Source organism: Cryptomeria japonica, unplaced genomic scaffold (genome assembly GCF_030272615.1).
Source record: "Cryptomeria japonica unplaced genomic scaffold, Sugi_1.0 HiC_scaffold_132, whole genome shotgun sequence".
NCBI classification, from domain to species: Eukaryota; Viridiplantae; Streptophyta; class Pinopsida; order Cupressales; family Cupressaceae; genus Cryptomeria; species Cryptomeria japonica.
The window spans coordinates 106,192-125,000 of NW_026728954.1; the positions used below are offsets into that span (position 1 = coordinate 106,192).

The 18,809-nt window shown below is 62.9% G+C and overlaps 3 non-coding genes across 3 annotated transcripts; all 3 read left to right on the forward strand.

Moving 5' to 3' along the window:
• Positions 1-35: 35 nt before the first annotated feature.
• LOC131866114 (5S ribosomal RNA) lies at positions 36-154 on the forward strand. Its single transcript, XR_009364746.1, has one exon. It is a non-coding gene; the product is annotated as a 5S ribosomal RNA (ribosomal RNA).
• Positions 155-7,958: 7,804 nt separating this feature from the next.
• On the forward strand, positions 7,959-8,077 carry LOC131866115 (5S ribosomal RNA). The gene has a single exon (XR_009364747.1). It is a non-coding gene; the product is annotated as a 5S ribosomal RNA (ribosomal RNA).
• Positions 8,078-15,857: 7,780 nt separating this feature from the next.
• On the forward strand, positions 15,858-15,976 carry LOC131866116 (5S ribosomal RNA). The gene has a single exon (XR_009364748.1). It is a non-coding gene; the product is annotated as a 5S ribosomal RNA (ribosomal RNA).
• The last annotated feature ends 2,833 nt before the right edge of the window (positions 15,977-18,809 follow it).

Sequence of the window (18,809 nt, forward strand, 5' to 3'; positions counted from 1 at the left end):
GGTTTGCTAAGTACACACTGCGACAAGCTCATAACGGGTGCGATCATACCAGCGTTAGTGCACCGGATCCCATCAGAACTCCGCAGTTAAGCGCGCTTGGGCCGGAGTAGTACTGGGATGGGTGACCTCCCGGGAAGTCCCGGTGTTGCACCCTTTTTTAGTTTTTCGCCGGGCGTCGCAATGCTATTTGAATAAACCTTTTGCCCGTTTGCGTTCTCGTCGGGGCCGGGCCGGGCCGGGGTGCGCTGCCCGCACTACCGCGCGCGCGGGGGCGACACCGAGCGCGCACCCGAGGCGCCCCGAGCACACAGGCCACGGTGCAACCCGGGCGTTGTGCGCGCACCCCGGTGCGCCCGAGGTGCTGCGCGCGCACCCAGGTGAAATCGGTGTGCACCTCGGCCAGTGCGCGCTCGGTCGAGTCGCGCACGTTGGCCAAGGTGCACGGTGATGTTTCTTACTCTAAGGTTCCGCACCAGACGCCCGGGACAGGTGAGCGAAGCTGGGCGGGGCCGGGTGCGCGGCCGGGGCAGGTGCACGCAGCTGGAGAGAGCTTTGGAGCACACTTCGGAGCGCACCAATGATGCGCTCCATTCAAAAGTTTCCTGAAAAGGCAAAAAAAGTTGAGATTATAGAATTTCCCACTTGAGAGATTGTAAAAAAAAAAAATTTAAAATGAAGGAAACGCGGGTGCCAAGGTGTGCGCAGCCCAGCCAAGGTGTGCGCACCAAGGCGCCCACCCTGGCGAAGGTGCACGCAAGGTGCGCACCCGAGGCAAACCGGACAATTAACCCAACTTTCGACTTCGCGCGCACCTTGGAGCGCACTTCGGAGCGCTCCTTGGTGCGCACCAATCTTGGGCACCTCGGAGTGCACCATGGCGCCCACCAAGGTGCGCACCCGGGGCAAACCGAGCTCCGACTTCGTGCGCACCTTGGAGCGCACGAAAGGTGCGCACCATGGCGCCCACCAAGGTGCGCAGCCCAGCCAAGGCGTGCGCATCAAGGTGCGCACCCTGGCGAAGGTGCGCACCCGGGGCAAACCGAGCTCCGACTTCGTGCGCACCTTGGAGCGCACAAAAGGTGCGCAACCCAGCCAAGGTGTGCGCACCCCGGTCAAACCGAGCTCCGAATCGTGCGCACCAGAGGTGCACGCCATCGTGCGCACCTTGGAGCACACTTCGGAGCCCTCCTTGGTGCGCGCCGATGTTGCGCACCTCGGAGCGCACCCGGGGAAAACAATGCAATTAACCCGACTTTCGACTTCGTGGGCACCTCGGAGCGCTCTCGGGTTCGCACCTCGGAGCACACCGAGGTGCGCACCTTTGATGCGCTGCCTTCACCAATTTCCAGAAAAGGCAAGAAAACATTGAGAAGGTGTGCGCACCGAGGTGCCCACCCTGGCGAAGGTGCACGCGAGGTGCGCACCCGGGGCAAACCGGGCTCCGACTTCGTGCACGCCGCACCTTGGAGCACACTTCGGAGCGCTCCTTGGTGCGCACCAGGGCGCGCAACCCAGCCGAGGTGCCCACCCCGGCGAAGGTGCACGCGAGGTGCGCACCCGGGGCAAACCGGGCTCCGACTTCGTGCACGCCATGGTGCCCACCGCGGCGAAGGTGCACGCGAGGTGCGCACCCGGGGCAAACCGGGCTCCGACTTCGTGCACGCCGCACCTTGGAGCACACTTCGGAGCGCTCCTTGGTGCGCACCATGGTGCCCACCAGGGCGCGCAACCCCGCCGAAGGTGCACGCGAGGTGCGCACCCGGGGCAAACCGGGCTCCGACTTCGTGCACGCCGCACCTTGGAGCACACTTCGGAGCGCTCCTTGGTGCGCACCATGGTGCCCACCAGGGCGCGCAACCCCGCCGAAGGTGCACGCGAGGTGCGCACCCGGGGCAAACCGGGCTCCGACTTCGTGCACGCCATGGTGCGCACCGCGGCGAAGGTGCGCACCCGGGGCAAACCGGGCTCCGACTTCGTGCACGCCGCACCTTGGAGCACACTTCGGAGCGCTCCTTGGTGCGCACCAGGGCGCGCAACCCAGCCGAGGTGCCCACCCCGGCGAAGGTGCACGCGAGGTGCGTACCCGGGGCAAACCGGGCTCCGACTTCGTGCACGCCGCACCTTGGAGCACACTTCGGAGCGCTCCTTGGTGCGCACCATGGTGCCCACCAGGCCGCGCAACCCAGCCAAGGTGTGCGCACCAAGGTGCACGCGAGGTGCGCACCCGGGGCAAACCGGGGTCCGACTTCGTGCACGCCGCACCTTGGAGCACACATCGGGGCGCTCCCGGGTTCGCACCGGCGTTGCGCACCGTGGTGGGCACCTCGGAGCACACCAAGGTGGGCAGCGAGGTGCGCACCTTTGATGCGATGCCTTCACTAATTTCCATAAAAGGCAAAAAAAAAACGAGATTTTAAAATTTCCGTTTTGAAAGATAGTGAGAAAAAGGGAATGCTGGTGCCATCTTGAGCCCGCCCTGGTGCGCAGCCCAGCCAAGGTGTGCGCACCAAGGTGCCCACCCTGGCGAAGGTGCGCGCCCGGGCAATTAACCCAACTTCCAACTTCGCGCGCGCCAGGGTGGGAGCGCACCCAACAACCGGGCCTGGGAAGAGCCAATGCGAGAAACCCCACCAAACGCTCTGACAAAAAAAGAGGGGGCGCTCCAGTAACCCCGCTTCGGAGCGCACCCTGGGCAAACCCAGCCAAGGTGCCCACCCCGGCCAAGGTGCAGGCGAGGTGCGCACCCGGGGCAAACCGGGCTCCGACAACGTGCACGCCGCACCTTGGAGCACACTTCGTAGCGCTCCCGGGTGCGCACCTCAGAGCACACCAAGGTGGGCAGCGAGGTGCGCACCTTTGATGCGCTGCCTTCACTAATTTCCAGAAAAGGCAAAAAAAAAAGGAGATTTTAAAATTTCCGTTTTGAAAGATAGTGAAAAAAACGGAACGCGCGTGCCATCTTGAGCCCGCCCTGGTGCGCAGCCCAGGTAAGGTGCCCACCCTGGCAAAGGTGCGCACCCGGGCAATTAACCCTACTTCCGACTTCGTGCGCGCCAGGGTGGCAACCGGGCCTCGGAAGAGCCAATGCGAGAAACCCCACCAAACGCTCCGACAAAAAAAGAGGCGGCGCTCCAATAACCCCGCTTCGGAGCGCAGCCGGGGCAAACCCAGCCAAGGTGCCCACCCCGACGAAGGTGCACGCGAGGTGCGCACCCGGGGCAAACCGGGCTCCGACAACGTGCACGCAGCACCTTGGAGCACACTTCGAAGCACTCCCGGGTGCCCACCGGCGTTGCGCACCGTGGTGGGCAGCGAGGTGCGCACCTTTGATGCGCTGCCTTCACTAATTTCCAGAAAAAGGCAAAAAAAAATGAGATTTTAAAATTTCCGTTTTGAAAGATAGTGAAAAAAAAGGAACGCGGGTGCCATCTTGAGCCCGCCCTGGTGCGCAGCCCAGGCAAGGCATGCGCACCAAGGTGCCCACCCGAGGTGCACACCCGGGGCAAACCGGGCTCCGACTTCGTGCAGGCCGCACCTTGGAGCACACTTCGGAGCGCTCCTTGGTGCGCACCATGGTGCCCACCAGGGCGCGCAACCCAGCCAAGGTCTGCACACTAAGGTGCCCACCCCGGCGAAGGTGCACGCGAGGTGCGCACCCGGGGCAAACCGAGCTCCGACTTCGTGCACGCCATGGTGCCCACCGCGGCGAAGGTGCACGCGAGGTGCGCACCCGGGGCAAACCGGGCTCCGACTTCGTGCACGCCGCACCTTGGAGCACACTTCGGAGCGCTCCTTGGTGCGCACCATGGTGCCCACCAGGGCGCGCAACCCAGCCAAGGTGTGCGCACCAAGGTGCACGCGAGGTGCGCACCCGGGGCAAACCGGGGTCCGACTTCGTGCACGCCGCACCTTGGAGCACACATCGGAGCGCTCCCAGGTTCGCACCAGCGTTGCGCACCTTTGATGCGCTGCCTTCACTAATTTCCAGAAAAGGCAAAAAAAAACGATATTTTAAAATTTCCGTTCTGAAAGATAGTGAAAAAAACGGAACGCGGGTGCCATCTTGAGCCCTTCCTGGTGCGCAGCCCAGGCAAGTTGTGCGCACCAAGGTGCCCACCCTGGCGGAGGTGCGCGCCCGGGGCAAACCGGGCTCCGACTTCGTGCACTGCATGGTGCCCACCAAGGCGCGCAACCCAGCCAAGGTGCCCACCGCAGCGAAGGTGCACGCGAGGTGCACACCCGGGGCAAACCGGGCTCCGACTTCGTGCACGCCGCACCTTGGAGCACACTTCAGAGCGCTCCTTGGTGCGCACCAGGGCGCGCAACCCAGCCGAGGTGCCCACCCCGGCGAAGGTGCACGCGAGGTGCGCACCCGGGGCAAACCGGGCTCCGACTTCGTGCACGCCATGGTGCCCACCGCGGCGAAGGTGCGCACCCGGGGCAAACCGGGCTCCGACTTCGTGCACGCCGCACCTTGGAGCACACTTCGGAGCGCTCCTTGGTGCGCACCATGGTGCCCACCAGGCCGCGCAACCCAGCCAAGGTGTGCGCACCAAGGTGCACGCGAGGTGCGCACCCGGGGCAAACCGGGGTCCGACTTCGTGCACGCCGCACCTTGGAGCACACATCGGGGCGCTCCCGGGTTCGCACCGGCGTTGCGCACCGTGGTGGGCACCTCGGAGCACACCAAGGTGGGCAGCGAGGTGCGCACCTTTGATGCGATGCCTTCACTAATTTCCATAAAAGGCAAAAAAAAAACGAGATTTTAAAATTTCCGTTTTGAAAGATAGTGAGAAAAAGGGAATGCTGGTGCCATCTTGAGCCCGCCCTGGTGCGCAGCCCAGCCAAGGTTTGCGCACCAAGGTGCCCACCCTGGCGAAGGTGCGCGCCCGGGCAATTAACCCAACTTCCAACTTCGCGCGCGCCAGGGTGGGAGCGCACCCAACAACCGGGCCTGGGAAGAGCCAATGCGAGAAACCCCACCAAACTCTCTGACAAAAAAAGAGGGGGCGCTCCAGTAACCCCGCTTCGGAGCGCACCCTGGGCAAACCCAGCCAAGGTGCCCACCCCGGCCAAGGTGCAGGCGAGGTGCGCACCCGGGGCAAACCGGGCTCCGACAACGTGCACGCCGCACCTTGGAGCACACTTCGTAGCGCTCCCGGGTGCGCACCTCAGAGCACACCAAGGTGGGCAGCGAGGTGCGCACCTTTGATGCGCTGCCTTCACTAATTTCCAGAAAAGGCAAAAAAAAAAGGAGATTTTAAAATTTCCGTTTTGAAAGATAGTGAAAAAAACGGAACGCGCGTGCCATCTTGAGCCCGCCCTGGTGCGCAGCCCAGGTAAGGTGCCACCCTGGCAAAGGTGCGCACCCGGGCAATTAACCCTACTTCCGACTTCGTGCGCGCCAGGGTGGCAACCGGGCCTCGGAAGAGCCAATGCGAGAAACCCCACCAAACGCTCCGACAAAAAAAGAGGCGGCGCTCCAATAACCCCGCTTCGGAGCGCAGCCGGGGCAAACCAAGCCAAGGTGCCCACCCCGACGAAGGTGCACGCGAGGTGCGCACCCGGGGCAAACCGGGCTCCGACAACGTGCACGCAGCACCTTGGAGCACACTTCGAAGCACTCCCGGGTGCCCACCGGCGTTGCGCACCGTGGTGGGCAGCGAGGTGCGCACCTTTGATGCGCTGCCTTCACTAATTTCCAGAAAAAGGCAAAAAAAAATGAGATTTTAAAATTTCCGTTTTGAAAGATAGTGAAAAAAAAGGAACGCGGGTGCCATCTTGAGCCCGCCCTGGTGCGCAGCCCAGGCAAGGCATGCGCACCAAGGTGCCCACCCGAGGTGCACACCCGGGGCAAACCGGGCTCCGACTTCGTGCAGGCCGCACCTTGGAGCACACTTCGGAGCGCTCCTTGGTGCGCACCATGGTGCCCACCAGGGCGCACCCGAGGCAAACCGGGCTCCGACTTCGTGCACGCCGCACCTTGGAGCACACATCGGAGCGCTCCCAGGTTCGCACCAGCGTTGCGCACCTTTGATGCGCTGCCTTCACTAATTTCCAGAAAAGGCAAAAAAAAACGATATTTTAAAATTTCCGTTCTGAAAGATAGTGAAAAAAACGGAACGCGGGTGCCATCTTGAGCCCTTCCTGATGCGCAGCCCAGGCAAGTTGTGCGCACCAAGGTGCCCACCCTGGCGGAGGTGCGCGCCCGGGGCAAACCGGGCTCCGACTTCGTGCACTGCATGGTGCCCACCAAGGCGCGCAACCCAGCCAAGGTGCCCACCGCAGCGAAGGTGCACGCGAGGTGCGCACCCGAGGTGCACACCCGGGGCAAACCGGGCTCCGACTTCGTGCACGCCGCACCTTGGAGCACACTTCAGAGCGCTCCTTGGTACGCACCAGGGCGCGCAACCCAGCCAAGGTGCTCACCCCGGCGAAGGTGCACGCGAGGTGCGCACCCGGGGCAAACCGGGCTCGGACTTCGTGCACGCCGCACCTTGGAGCACACATCGGAGCGCTCCCGGGTTCGCACCAGCATTGCGCACCTTTGATGCGCTGCCTTCACTAATTTCCAGAAAAGGCAAAAAAAAGAAAAAAATGAGATTTTAAAATTTCCGTTTTGAAAGATAGTGAAAAAAACGGAACGCGGGTGCCATCTTGAGCCCGCCCTGGTGTGCAGCCCAGGCAAGTTGTGCGCACCAAGGCACCCACCCTGGCCAAGGTGGGTCACGGGGTGGGTCCTAGGGTGGGTAACGGGGTGGGTACTAAGGTGCGTGCCAAGGTGGGTCATAGGGTGGGTGCCAAGGTGGGCACCAGGGTGGGTGTGCACCAACCCTAGCCAGGGTAGGTCACGGGGTGGTTGTCGGGGTGGGCGTCAAGGAGCCAAGGTGGGTGGCAAGTAGCCAAGTTGCGTGCCAAGGTGGGTGTCGGGGTGGGTGCCAAGGATCCAAGGTGGGTGCCAAGGAACCAAGGTGGGTGTCTGGGTGGGTGCCGAGGTGGGAGCCAGGGTGGGTCCCAAGGTGAGTGCAAAGGTGGGTGCCAGGGTCAAGGTGAGTGCCAATGTGGGTTCCAAGGTGCCAGGGTCAGGGTGAGTGCCAATGTGGGTTCAAAGGTGCTAAGTTGGGTGCGAGGTTGGGTGCGAGGGTGGGTGGGTGCCAAGGTGTGCTAGGTGGAAGCCCGGGTGGGTCGGCATCCCATGGGTGTCGAGTTGGGTGCCTGATGGGTGCTTCTTGTCAAGTTTTAGTCGTCGGGACTCATTTCGAGCCTTAGAGGTCGTTTCTTGTCCGGTTGCCCTGTCTTCGACCTGGGAACCCAATTTTGGTCCTCGGGTCCCATTTTTTTTTGTCTCGCATCCCACTTTTGGCCTGTGGCCTTTTCGGGGTCGATTCTCGTTTTGGGCATCAGAGCATGTTTCTTCTCCTAAAACCCAATATTTGTTTATTAAGTCTCGGAACACATTTTTGTTCTCGTGGACCCATCATGGGTCTTGGAACGCATTTGTGGTCCTTGGGTCCCATTTTGCATCCCGAAACTTGTGTTTTGGTGCTTGATCCCTATTTTGGGTGCCCACCTTGCACCAAGTGCGCACCCGGGGCAAACCGAGCGCCTTGGTGCACCGGGGCAAGATCGAGCGTGCACCCGAGGCGCCCCGAACATGCACCAAGGTGCACTCGGCCCACATGTGAGCGCAGGTCGTTGCGCCCGAGGTGGTGTGTGGGCACCGCGTTGCAGACGGGACACTGCACGCACACGACGCCCCCTCCAGGTGCACGCACGTAGGCCGGGCCGGGTGCACACCCGACGCCCTAGCAAGGTGCGCGCACCCGGGCAGGGCTCACACTTGGCGAACGGGGCGCACTTCGCGAGGGAGGGTGTGCACCTCGACGGGGGTGGGTGGCCGGGGTGGATTCGCACGTGGGTCGCGGTTTGCTAAGTACACACTGCGACAAGCTCATAACGGGTGCGATCATACCAGCGTTAGTGCACCGGATCCCATCAGAACTCCGCAGTTAAGCGCGCTTGGGCCGGAGTAGTACTGGGATGGGTGACCTCCCGGGAAGTCCCGGTGTTGCACCCTTTTTTAGTTTTTCGCCGGGCGTCGCAATGCTATTTGAATAAACCTTTTGCCCGTTTGCGTTCTCGTCGGGGCCGGGCCGGGCCGGGGTGCGCTGCCCGCACTACCGCGCGCGCGGGGGCGACACCGAGCGCGCACCCGAGGCGCCCCGAGCACACAGGCCACGGTGCAACCCGGGCGTTGTGCGCGCACCCCGGTGCGCCCGAGGTGCTGCGCGCGCACCCAGGTGAAATCGGTGTGCACCTCGGCCAGTGCGCGCTCGGTCGAGTCGCGCACGTTGGCCAAGGTGCACGGTGATGTTTCTTACTCTAAGGTTCCGCACCAGACGCCCGGGACAGGTGAGCGAAGCTGGGCGGGGCCGGGTGCGCGGCCGGGGCAGGTGCACGCAGCTGGAGAGAGCTTTGGAGCACACTTCGGAGCGCACCAATGATGCGCTCCATTCAAAAGTTTCCTGAAAAGGCAAAAAAAGTTGAGATTATAGAATTTCCCACTTGAGAGATTGTAAAAAAAAAAAATTTAAAATGAAGGAAACGCGGGTGCCAAGGTGTGCGCAGCCCAGCCAAGGTGTGCGCACCAAGGCGCCCACCCTGGCGAAGGTGCACGCAAGGTGCGCACCCGAGGCAAACCGGACAATTAACCCAACTTTCGACTTCGCGCGCACCTTGGAGCGCACTTCGGAGCGCTCCTTGGTGCGCACCAATCTTGGGCACCTCGGAGTGCACCATGGCGCCCACCAAGGTGCGCACCCGGGGCAAACCGAGCTCCGACTTCGTGCGCACCTTGGAGCGCACGAAAGGTGCGCACCATGGCGCCCACCAAGGTGCGCAGCCCAGCCAAGGCGTGCGCATCAAGGTGCGCACCCTGGCGAAGGTGCGCACCCGGGGCAAACCGAGCTCCGACTTCGTGCGCACCTTGGAGCGCACAAAAGGTGCGCAACCCAGCCAAGGTGTGCGCACCCCGGTCAAACCGAGCTCCGAATCGTGCGCACCAGAGGTGCACGCCATCGTGCGCACCTTGGAGCACACTTCGGAGCCCTCCTTGGTGCGCGCCGATGTTGCGCACCTCGGAGCGCACCCGGGGAAAACAATGCAATTAACCCGACTTTCGACTTCGTGGGCACCTCGGAGCGCTCTCGGGTTCGCACCTCGGAGCACACCGAGGTGCGCACCTTTGATGCGCTGCCTTCACCAATTTCCAGAAAAGGCAAGAAAACATTGAGAAGGTGTGCGCACCGAGGTGCCCACCCTGGCGAAGGTGCACGCGAGGTGCGCACCCGGGGCAAACCGGGCTCCGACTTCGTGCACGCCGCACCTTGGAGCACACTTCGGAGCGCTCCTTGGTGCGCACCAGGGCGCGCAACCCAGCCGAGGTGCCCACCCCGGCGAAGGTGCACGCGAGGTGCGCACCCGGGGCAAACCGGGCTCCGACTTCGTGCACGCCATGGTGCCCACCGCGGCGAAGGTGCACGCGAGGTGCGCACCCGGGGCAAACCGGGCTCCGACTTCGTGCACGCCGCACCTTGGAGCACACTTCGGAGCGCTCCTTGGTGCGCACCATGGTGCCCACCAGGGCGCGCAACCCCGCCGAAGGTGCACGCGAGGTGCGCACCCGGGGCAAACCGGGCTCCGACTTCGTGCACGCCGCACCTTGGAGCACACTTCGGAGCGCTCCTTGGTGCGCACCATGGTGCCCACCAGGGCGCGCAACCCCGCCGAAGGTGCACGCGAGGTGCGCACCCGGGGCAAACCGGGCTCCGACTTCGTGCACGCCATGGTGCGCACCGCGGCGAAGGTGCGCACCCGGGGCAAACCGGGCTCCGACTTCGTGCACGCCGCACCTTGGAGCACACTTCGGAGCGCTCCTTGGTGCGCACCAGGGCGCGCAACCCAGCCGAGGTGCCCACCCCGGCGAAGGTGCACGCGAGGTGCGTACCCGGGGCAAACCGGGCTCCGACTTCGTGCACGCCGCACCTTGGAGCACACTTCGGAGCGCTCCTTGGTGCGCACCATGGTGCCCACCAGGCCGCGCAACCCAGCCAAGGTGTGCGCACCAAGGTGCACGCGAGGTGCGCACCCGGGGCAAACCGGGGTCCGACTTCGTGCACGCCGCACCTTGGAGCACACATCGGGGCGCTCCCGGGTTCGCACCGGCGTTGCGCACCGTGGTGGGCACCTCGGAGCACACCAAGGTGGGCAGCGAGGTGCGCACCTTTGATGCGATGCCTTCACTAATTTCCATAAAAGGCAAAAAAAAAACGAGATTTTAAAATTTCCGTTTTGAAAGATAGTGAGAAAAAGGGAATGCTGGTGCCATCTTGAGCCCGCCCTGGTGCGCAGCCCAGCCAAGGTGTGCGCACCAAGGTGCCCACCCTGGCGAAGGTGCGCGCCCGGGCAATTAACCCAACTTCCAACTTCGCGCGCGCCAGGGTGGGAGCGCACCCAACAACCGGGCCTGGGAAGAGCCAATGCGAGAAACCCCACCAAACGCTCTGACAAAAAAAGAGGGGGCGCTCCAGTAACCCCGCTTCGGAGCGCACCCTGGGCAAACCCAGCCAAGGTGCCCACCCCGGCCAAGGTGCAGGCGAGGTGCGCACCCGGGGCAAACCGGGCTCCGACAACGTGCACGCCGCACCTTGGAGCACACTTCGTAGCGCTCCCGGGTGCGCACCTCAGAGCACACCAAGGTGGGCAGCGAGGTGCGCACCTTTGATGCGCTGCCTTCACTAATTTCCAGAAAAGGCAAAAAAAAAAGGAGATTTTAAAATTTCCGTTTTGAAAGATAGTGAAAAAAACGGAACGCGCGTGCCATCTTGAGCCCGCCCTGGTGCGCAGCCCAGGTAAGGTGCCCACCCTGGCAAAGGTGCGCACCCGGGCAATTAACCCTACTTCCGACTTCGTGCGCGCCAGGGTGGCAACCGGGCCTCGGAAGAGCCAATGCGAGAAACCCCACCAAACGCTCCGACAAAAAAAGAGGCGGCGCTCCAATAACCCCGCTTCGGAGCGCAGCCGGGGCAAACCCAGCCAAGGTGCCCACCCCGACGAAGGTGCACGCGAGGTGCGCACCCGGGGCAAACCGGGCTCCGACAACGTGCACGCAGCACCTTGGAGCACACTTCGAAGCACTCCCGGGTGCCCACCGGCGTTGCGCACCGTGGTGGGCAGCGAGGTGCGCACCTTTGATGCGCTGCCTTCACTAATTTCCAGAAAAAGGCAAAAAAAAATGAGATTTTAAAATTTCCGTTTTGAAAGATAGTGAAAAAAAAGGAACGCGGGTGCCATCTTGAGCCCGCCCTGGTGCGCAGCCCAGGCAAGGCATGCGCACCAAGGTGCCCACCCGAGGTGCACACCCGGGGCAAACCGGGCTCCGACTTCGTGCAGGCCGCACCTTGGAGCACACTTCGGAGCGCTCCTTGGTGCGCACCATGGTGCCCACCAGGGCGCGCAACCCAGCCAAGGTCTGCACACTAAGGTGCCCACCCCGGCGAAGGTGCACGCGAGGTGCGCACCCGGGGCAAACCGGGCTCCGACTTCGTGCACGCCATGGTGCCCACCGCGGCGAAGGTGCACGCGAGGTGCGCACCCGGGGCAAACCGGGCTCCGACTTCGTGCACGCCGCACCTTGGAGCACACTTCGGAGCGCTCCTTGGTGCGCACCATGGTGCCCACCAGGGCGCGCAACCCAGCCAAGGTGTGCGCACCAAGGTGCACGCGAGGTGCGCACCCGGGGCAAACCGGGGTCCGACTTCGTGCACGCCGCACCTTGGAGCACACATCGGAGCGCTCCCAGGTTCGCACCAGCGTTGCGCACCTTTGATGCGCTGCCTTCACTAATTTCCAGAAAAGGCAAAAAAAAACGATATTTTAAAATTTCCGTTCTGAAAGATAGTGAAAAAAACGGAACGCGGGTGCCATCTTGAGCCCTTCCTGGTGCGCAGCCCAGGCAAGTTGTGCGCACCAAGGTGCCCACCCTGGCGGAGGTGCGCGCCCGGGGCAAACCGGGCTCCGACTTCGTGCACTGCATGGTGCCCACCAAGGCGCGCAACCCAGCCAAGGTGCCCACCGCAGCGAAGGTGCACGCGAGGTGCACACCCGGGGCAAACCGGGCTCCGACTTCGTGCACGCCGCACCTTGGAGCACACTTCAGAGCGCTCCTTGGTGCGCACCAGGGCGCGCAACCCAGCCGAGGTGCCCACCCCGGCGAAGGTGCACGCGAGGTGCGCACCCGGGGCAAACCGGGCTCCGACTTCGTGCACGCCATGGTGCCCACCGCGGCGAAGGTGCGCACCCGGGGCAAACCGGGCTCCGACTTCGTGCACGCCGCACCTTGGAGCACACTTCGGAGCGCTCCTTGGTGCGCACCATGGTGCCCACCAGGCCGCGCAACCCAGCCAAGGTGTGCGCACCAAGGTGCACGCGAGGTGCGCACCCGGGGCAAACCGGGGTCCGACTTCGTGCACGCCGCACCTTGGAGCACACATCGGGGCGCTCCCGGGTTCGCACCGGCGTTGCGCACCGTGGTGGGCACCTCGGAGCACACCAAGGTGGGCAGCGAGGTGCGCACCTTTGATGCGATGCCTTCACTAATTTCCATAAAAGGCAAAAAAAAAACGAGATTTTAAAATTTCCGTTTTGAAAGATAGTGAGAAAAAGGGAATGCTGGTGCCATCTTGAGCCCGCCCTGGTGCGCAGCCCAGCCAAGGTTTGCGCACCAAGGTGCCCACCCTGGCGAAGGTGCGCGCCCGGGCAATTAACCCAACTTCCAACTTCGCGCGCGCCAGGGTGGGAGCGCACCCAACAACCGGGCCTGGGAAGAGCCAATGCGAGAAACCCCACCAAACTCTCTGACAAAAAAAGAGGGGGCGCTCCAGTAACCCCGCTTCGGAGCGCACCCTGGGCAAACCCAGCCAAGGTGCCCACCCCGGCCAAGGTGCAGGCGAGGTGCGCACCCGGGGCAAACCGGGCTCCGACAACGTGCACGCCGCACCTTGGAGCACACTTCGTAGCGCTCCCGGGTGCGCACCTCAGAGCACACCAAGGTGGGCAGCGAGGTGCGCACCTTTGATGCGCTGCCTTCACTAATTTCCAGAAAAGGCAAAAAAAAAAGGAGATTTTAAAATTTCCGTTTTGAAAGATAGTGAAAAAAACGGAACGCGCGTGCCATCTTGAGCCCGCCCTGGTGCGCAGCCCAGGTAAGGTGCCACCCTGGCAAAGGTGCGCACCCGGGCAATTAACCCTACTTCCGACTTCGTGCGCGCCAGGGTGGCAACCGGGCCTCGGAAGAGCCAATGCGAGAAACCCCACCAAACGCTCCGACAAAAAAAGAGGCGGCGCTCCAATAACCCCGCTTCGGAGCGCAGCCGGGGCAAACCAAGCCAAGGTGCCCACCCCGACGAAGGTGCACGCGAGGTGCGCACCCGGGGCAAACCGGGCTCCGACAACGTGCACGCAGCACCTTGGAGCACACTTCGAAGCACTCCCGGGTGCCCACCGGCGTTGCGCACCGTGGTGGGCAGCGAGGTGCGCACCTTTGATGCGCTGCCTTCACTAATTTCCAGAAAAAGGCAAAAAAAAATGAGATTTTAAAATTTCCGTTTTGAAAGATAGTGAAAAAAAAGGAACGCGGGTGCCATCTTGAGCCCGCCCTGGTGCGCAGCCCAGGCAAGGCATGCGCACCAAGGTGCCCACCCGAGGTGCACACCCGGGGCAAACCGGGCTCCGACTTCGTGCAGGCCGCACCTTGGAGCACACTTCGGAGCGCTCCTTGGTGCGCACCATGGTGCCCACCAGGGCGCACCCGAGGCAAACCGGGCTCCGACTTCGTGCACGCCGCACCTTGGAGCACACATCGGAGCGCTCCCAGGTTCGCACCAGCGTTGCGCACCTTTGATGCGCTGCCTTCACTAATTTCCAGAAAAGGCAAAAAAAAACGATATTTTAAAATTTCCGTTCTGAAAGATAGTGAAAAAAACGGAACGCGGGTGCCATCTTGAGCCCTTCCTGATGCGCAGCCCAGGCAAGTTGTGCGCACCAAGGTGCCCACCCTGGCGGAGGTGCGCGCCCGGGGCAAACCGGGCTCCGACTTCGTGCACTGCATGGTGCCCACCAAGGCGCGCAACCCAGCCAAGGTGCCCACCGCAGCGAAGGTGCACGCGAGGTGCGCACCCGAGGTGCACACCCGGGGCAAACCGGGCTCCGACTTCGTGCACGCCGCACCTTGGAGCACACTTCAGAGCGCTCCTTGGTACGCACCAGGGCGCGCAACCCAGCCAAGGTGCTCACCCCGGCGAAGGTGCACGCGAGGTGCGCACCCGGGGCAAACCGGGCTCGGACTTCGTGCACGCCGCACCTTGGAGCACACATCGGAGCGCTCCCGGGTTCGCACCAGCATTGCGCACCTTTGATGCGCTGCCTTCACTAATTTCCAGAAAAGGCAAAAAAAAGAAAAAAATGAGATTTTAAAATTTCCGTTTTGAAAGATAGTGAAAAAAACGGAACGCGGGTGCCATCTTGAGCCCGCCCTGGTGTGCAGCCCAGGCAAGTTGTGCGCACCAAGGCACCCACCCTGGCCAAGGTGGGTCACGGGGTGGGTCCTAGGGTGGGTAACGGGGTGGGTACTAAGGTGCGTGCCAAGGTGGGTCATAGGGTGGGTGTGCACCAACCCTAGCCAGGGTAGGTCACGGGGTGGTTGTCGGGGTGGGCGTCAAGGAGCCAAGGTGGGTGGCAAGTAGCCAAGTTGCGTGCCAAGGTGGGTGTCGGGGTGGGTGCCAAGGATCCAAGGTGGGTGCCAAGGAACCAAGGTGGGTGTCTGGGTGGGTGCCGAGGTGGGAGCCAGGGTGGGTCCCAAGGTGAGTGCAAAGGTGGGTGCCAGGGTCAAGGTGAGTGCCAATGTGGGTTCCAAGGTGCCAGGGTCAGGGTGAGTGCCAATGTGGGTTCAAAGGTGCTAAGTTGGGTGCGAGGTTGGGTGCGAGGGTGGGTGGGTGCCAAGGTGTGCTAGGTGGAAGCCCGGGTGGGTCGGCATCCCATGGGTGTCGAGTTGGGTGCCTGATGGGTGCTTCTTGTCAAGTTTTAGTCGTCGGGACTCATTTCGAGCCTTAGAGGTCGTTTCTTGTCCGGTTGCCCTGTCTTCGACCTGGGAACCCAATTTTGGTCCTCGGGTCCCATTTTTTTTTGTCTCGCATCCCACTTTTGGCCTGTGGCCTTTTCGGGGTCGATTCTCGTTTTGGGCATCAGAGCATGTTTCTTCTCCTAAAACCCAATATTTGTTTATTAAGTCTCGGAACACATTTTTGTTCTCGTGGACCCATCATGGGTCTTGGAACGCATTTGTGGTCCTTGGGTCCCATTTTGCATCCCGAAACTTGTGTTTTGGTGCTTGATCCCTATTTTGGGTGCCCACCTTGCACCAAGTGCGCACCCGGGGCAAACCGAGCGCCTTGGTGCACCGGGGCAAGATCGAGCGTGCACCCGAGGCGCCCCGAACATGCACCAAGGTGCACTCGGCCCACATGTGAGCGCAGGTCGTTGCGCCCGAGGTGGTGTGTGGGCACCGCGTTGCAGACGGGACACTGCACGCACACGACGCCCCCTCCAGGTGCACGCACGTAGGCCGGGCCGGGTGCACACCCGACGCCCTAGCAAGGTGCGCGCACCCGGGCAGGGCTCACACTTGGCGAACGGGGCGCACTTCGCGAGGGAGGGTGTGCACCTCGACGGGGGTGGGTGGCCGGGGTGGATTCGCACGTGGGTCGCGGTTTGCTAAGTACACACTGCGACAAGCTCATAACGGGTGCGATCATACCAGCGTTAGTGCACCGGATCCCATCAGAACTCCGCAGTTAAGCGCGCTTGGGCCGGAGTAGTACTGGGATGGGTGACCTCCCGGGAAGTCCCGGTGTTGCACCCTTTTTTAGTTTTTCGCCGGGCGTCGCAATGCTATTTGAATAAACCTTTTGCCCGTTTGCGTTCTCGTCGGGGCCGGGCCGGGCCGGGGTGCGCTGCCCGCACTACCGCGCGCGCGGGGGCGACACCGAGCGCGCACCCGAGGCGCCCCGAGCACACAGGCCACGGTGCAACCCGGGCGTTGTGCGCGCACCCCGGTGCGCCCGAGGTGCTGCGCGCGCACCCAGGTGAAATCGGTGTGCACCTCGGCCAGTGCGCGCTCGGTCGAGTCGCGCACGTTGGCCAAGGTGCACGGTGATGTTTCTTACTCTAAGGTTCCGCACCAGACGCCCGGGACAGGTGAGCGAAGCTGGGCGGGGCCGGGTGCGCGGCCGGGGCAGGTGCACGCAGCTGGAGAGAGCTTTGGAGCACACTTCGGAGCGCACCAATGATGCGCTCCATTCAAAAGTTTCCTGAAAAGGCAAAAAAAGTTGAGATTATAGAATTTCCCACTTGAGAGATTGTAAAAAAAAAAAATTTAAAATGAAGGAAACGCGGGTGCCAAGGTGTGCGCAGCCCAGCCAAGGTGTGCGCACCAAGGCGCCCACCCTGGCGAAGGTGCACGCAAGGTGCGCACCCGAGGCAAACCGGACAATTAACCCAACTTTCGACTTCGCGCGCACCTTGGAGCGCACTTCGGAGCGCTCCTTGGTGCGCACCAATCTTGGGCACCTCGGAGTGCACCATGGCGCCCACCAAGGTGCGCACCCGGGGCAAACCGAGCTCCGACTTCGTGCGCACCTTGGAGCGCACGAAAGGTGCGCACCATGGCGCCCACCAAGGTGCGCAGCCCAGCCAAGGCGTGCGCATCAAGGTGCGCACCCTGGCGAAGGTGCGCACCCGGGGCAAACCGAGCTCCGACTTCGTGCGCACCTTGGAGCGCACAAAAGGTGCGCAACCCAGCCAAGGTGTGCGCACCCCGGTCAAACCGAGCTCCGAATCGTGCGCACCAGAGGTGCACGCCATCGTGCGCACCTTGGAGCACACTTCGGAGCCCTCCTTGGTGCGCGCCGATGTTGCGCACCTCGGAGCGCACCCGGGGAAAACAATGCAATTAACCCGACTTTCGACTTCGTGGGCACCTCGGAGCGCTCTCGGGTTCGCACCTCGGAGCACACCGAGGTGCGCACCTTTGATGCGCTGCCTTCACCAATTTCCAGAAAAGGCAAGAAAACATTGAGAAGGTGTGCGCACCGAGGTGCCCAACCTGGCGAAGGTGCACGCGAGGTGCGCACCCGGGGCAAACCGGGCTCCGACTTCGTGCACGCCGCACCTTGGAGCACACTTCGGAGCGCTCCTTGGTGCGCACCAGGGCGCGCAACCCCGCCGAAGGTGCACGCGAGGTGCGCACCCGGGGCAAACCGGGCTCCGACTTCGTGCACGCCATGGTGCGCACCGCGGCGAAGGTGCGCACCCGGGGCAAACCGGGCTCCGACTTCGTGCACGCCGCACCTTGGAGCACACTTCGGAGCGCTCCTTGGTGCGCACCAGGGCGCGCAACCCAGCCGAGGTGCCCACCCCGGCGAAGGTGCACGCGAGGTGCGTACCCGGGGCAAACCGGGCTCCGACTTCGTGCACGCCGCACCTTGGAGCACACTTCGGAGCGCTCCTTGGTGCGCACCATGGTGCCCACCAGGCCGCGCAACCCAGCCAAGGTGTGCGCACCAAGGTGCACGCGAGGTGCGCACCCGGGGCAAACCGGGGTCCGACTTCGTGCACGCCGCACCTTGGAGCACACATCGGGGCGCTCCCGGGTTCGCACCGGCGTTGCGCACCGTGGTGGGCACCTCGGAGCACACCAAGGTGGGCAGCGAGGTGCGCACCTTTGATGCGATGCCTTCACTAATTTCCATAAAAGGCAAAAAAAAAACGAGATTTTAAAATTTCCGTTTTGAAAGATAGTGAGAAAAAGGGAATGCTGGTGCCATCTTGAGCCCGCCCTGGTGCGCAGCCCAGCCAAGGTGTGCGCACCAAGGTGCCCACCCTGGCGAAGGTGCGCGCCCGGGCAATTAACCCAACTTCCAACTTCGCGCGCGCCAGGGTGGGAGCGCACCCAACAACCGGGCCTGGGAAGAGCCAATGCGAGAAACCCCACCAAACGCTCTGACAAAAAAAGAGGGGGCGCTCCAGTAACCCCGCTTCGGAGCGCACCCTGGGCAAACCCAGCCAAGGTGCCCACCCCGGCCAAGGTGCAGGCGAGGTGCGCACCCGGGGCAAACCGGGCTCCGACAACGTGCACGCCGCACCTTGGAGCACACTTCGTAGCGCTCCCGGGTGCGCACCTCAGAGCACACCAAGGTGGGCAGCGAGGTGCGCACCTTTGATGCGCTGCCTTCACTAATTTCCAGAAAAGGCAAAAAAAAAAGGAGATTTTAAAATTTCCGTTTTGAAAGATAGTGAAAAAAACGGAACGCGCGTGCCATCTTGAGCCCGCCCTGGTGCGCAGCCCAGGTAAGGTGCCCACCCTGGCAAAGGTGCGCACCCGGGCAATTAACCCTACTTCCGACTTCGTGCGCGCCAGGGTGGCAACCGGGCCTCGGAAGAGCCAATGCGAGAAACCCCACCAAACGCTCCGACAAAAAAAGAGGCGGCGCTCCAATAACCCCGCTTCGGAGCGCAGCCGGGGCAAACCCAGCCAAGGTGCCCACCCCGACGAAGGTGCACGCGAGGTGCGCACCCGGGGCAAACCGGGCTCCGACAACGTGCACGCAGCACCTTGGAGCACACTTCGAAGCACTCCCGGGTGCCCACCGGCGTTGCGCACCGTGGTGGGCAGCGAGGTGCGCACCTTTGATGCG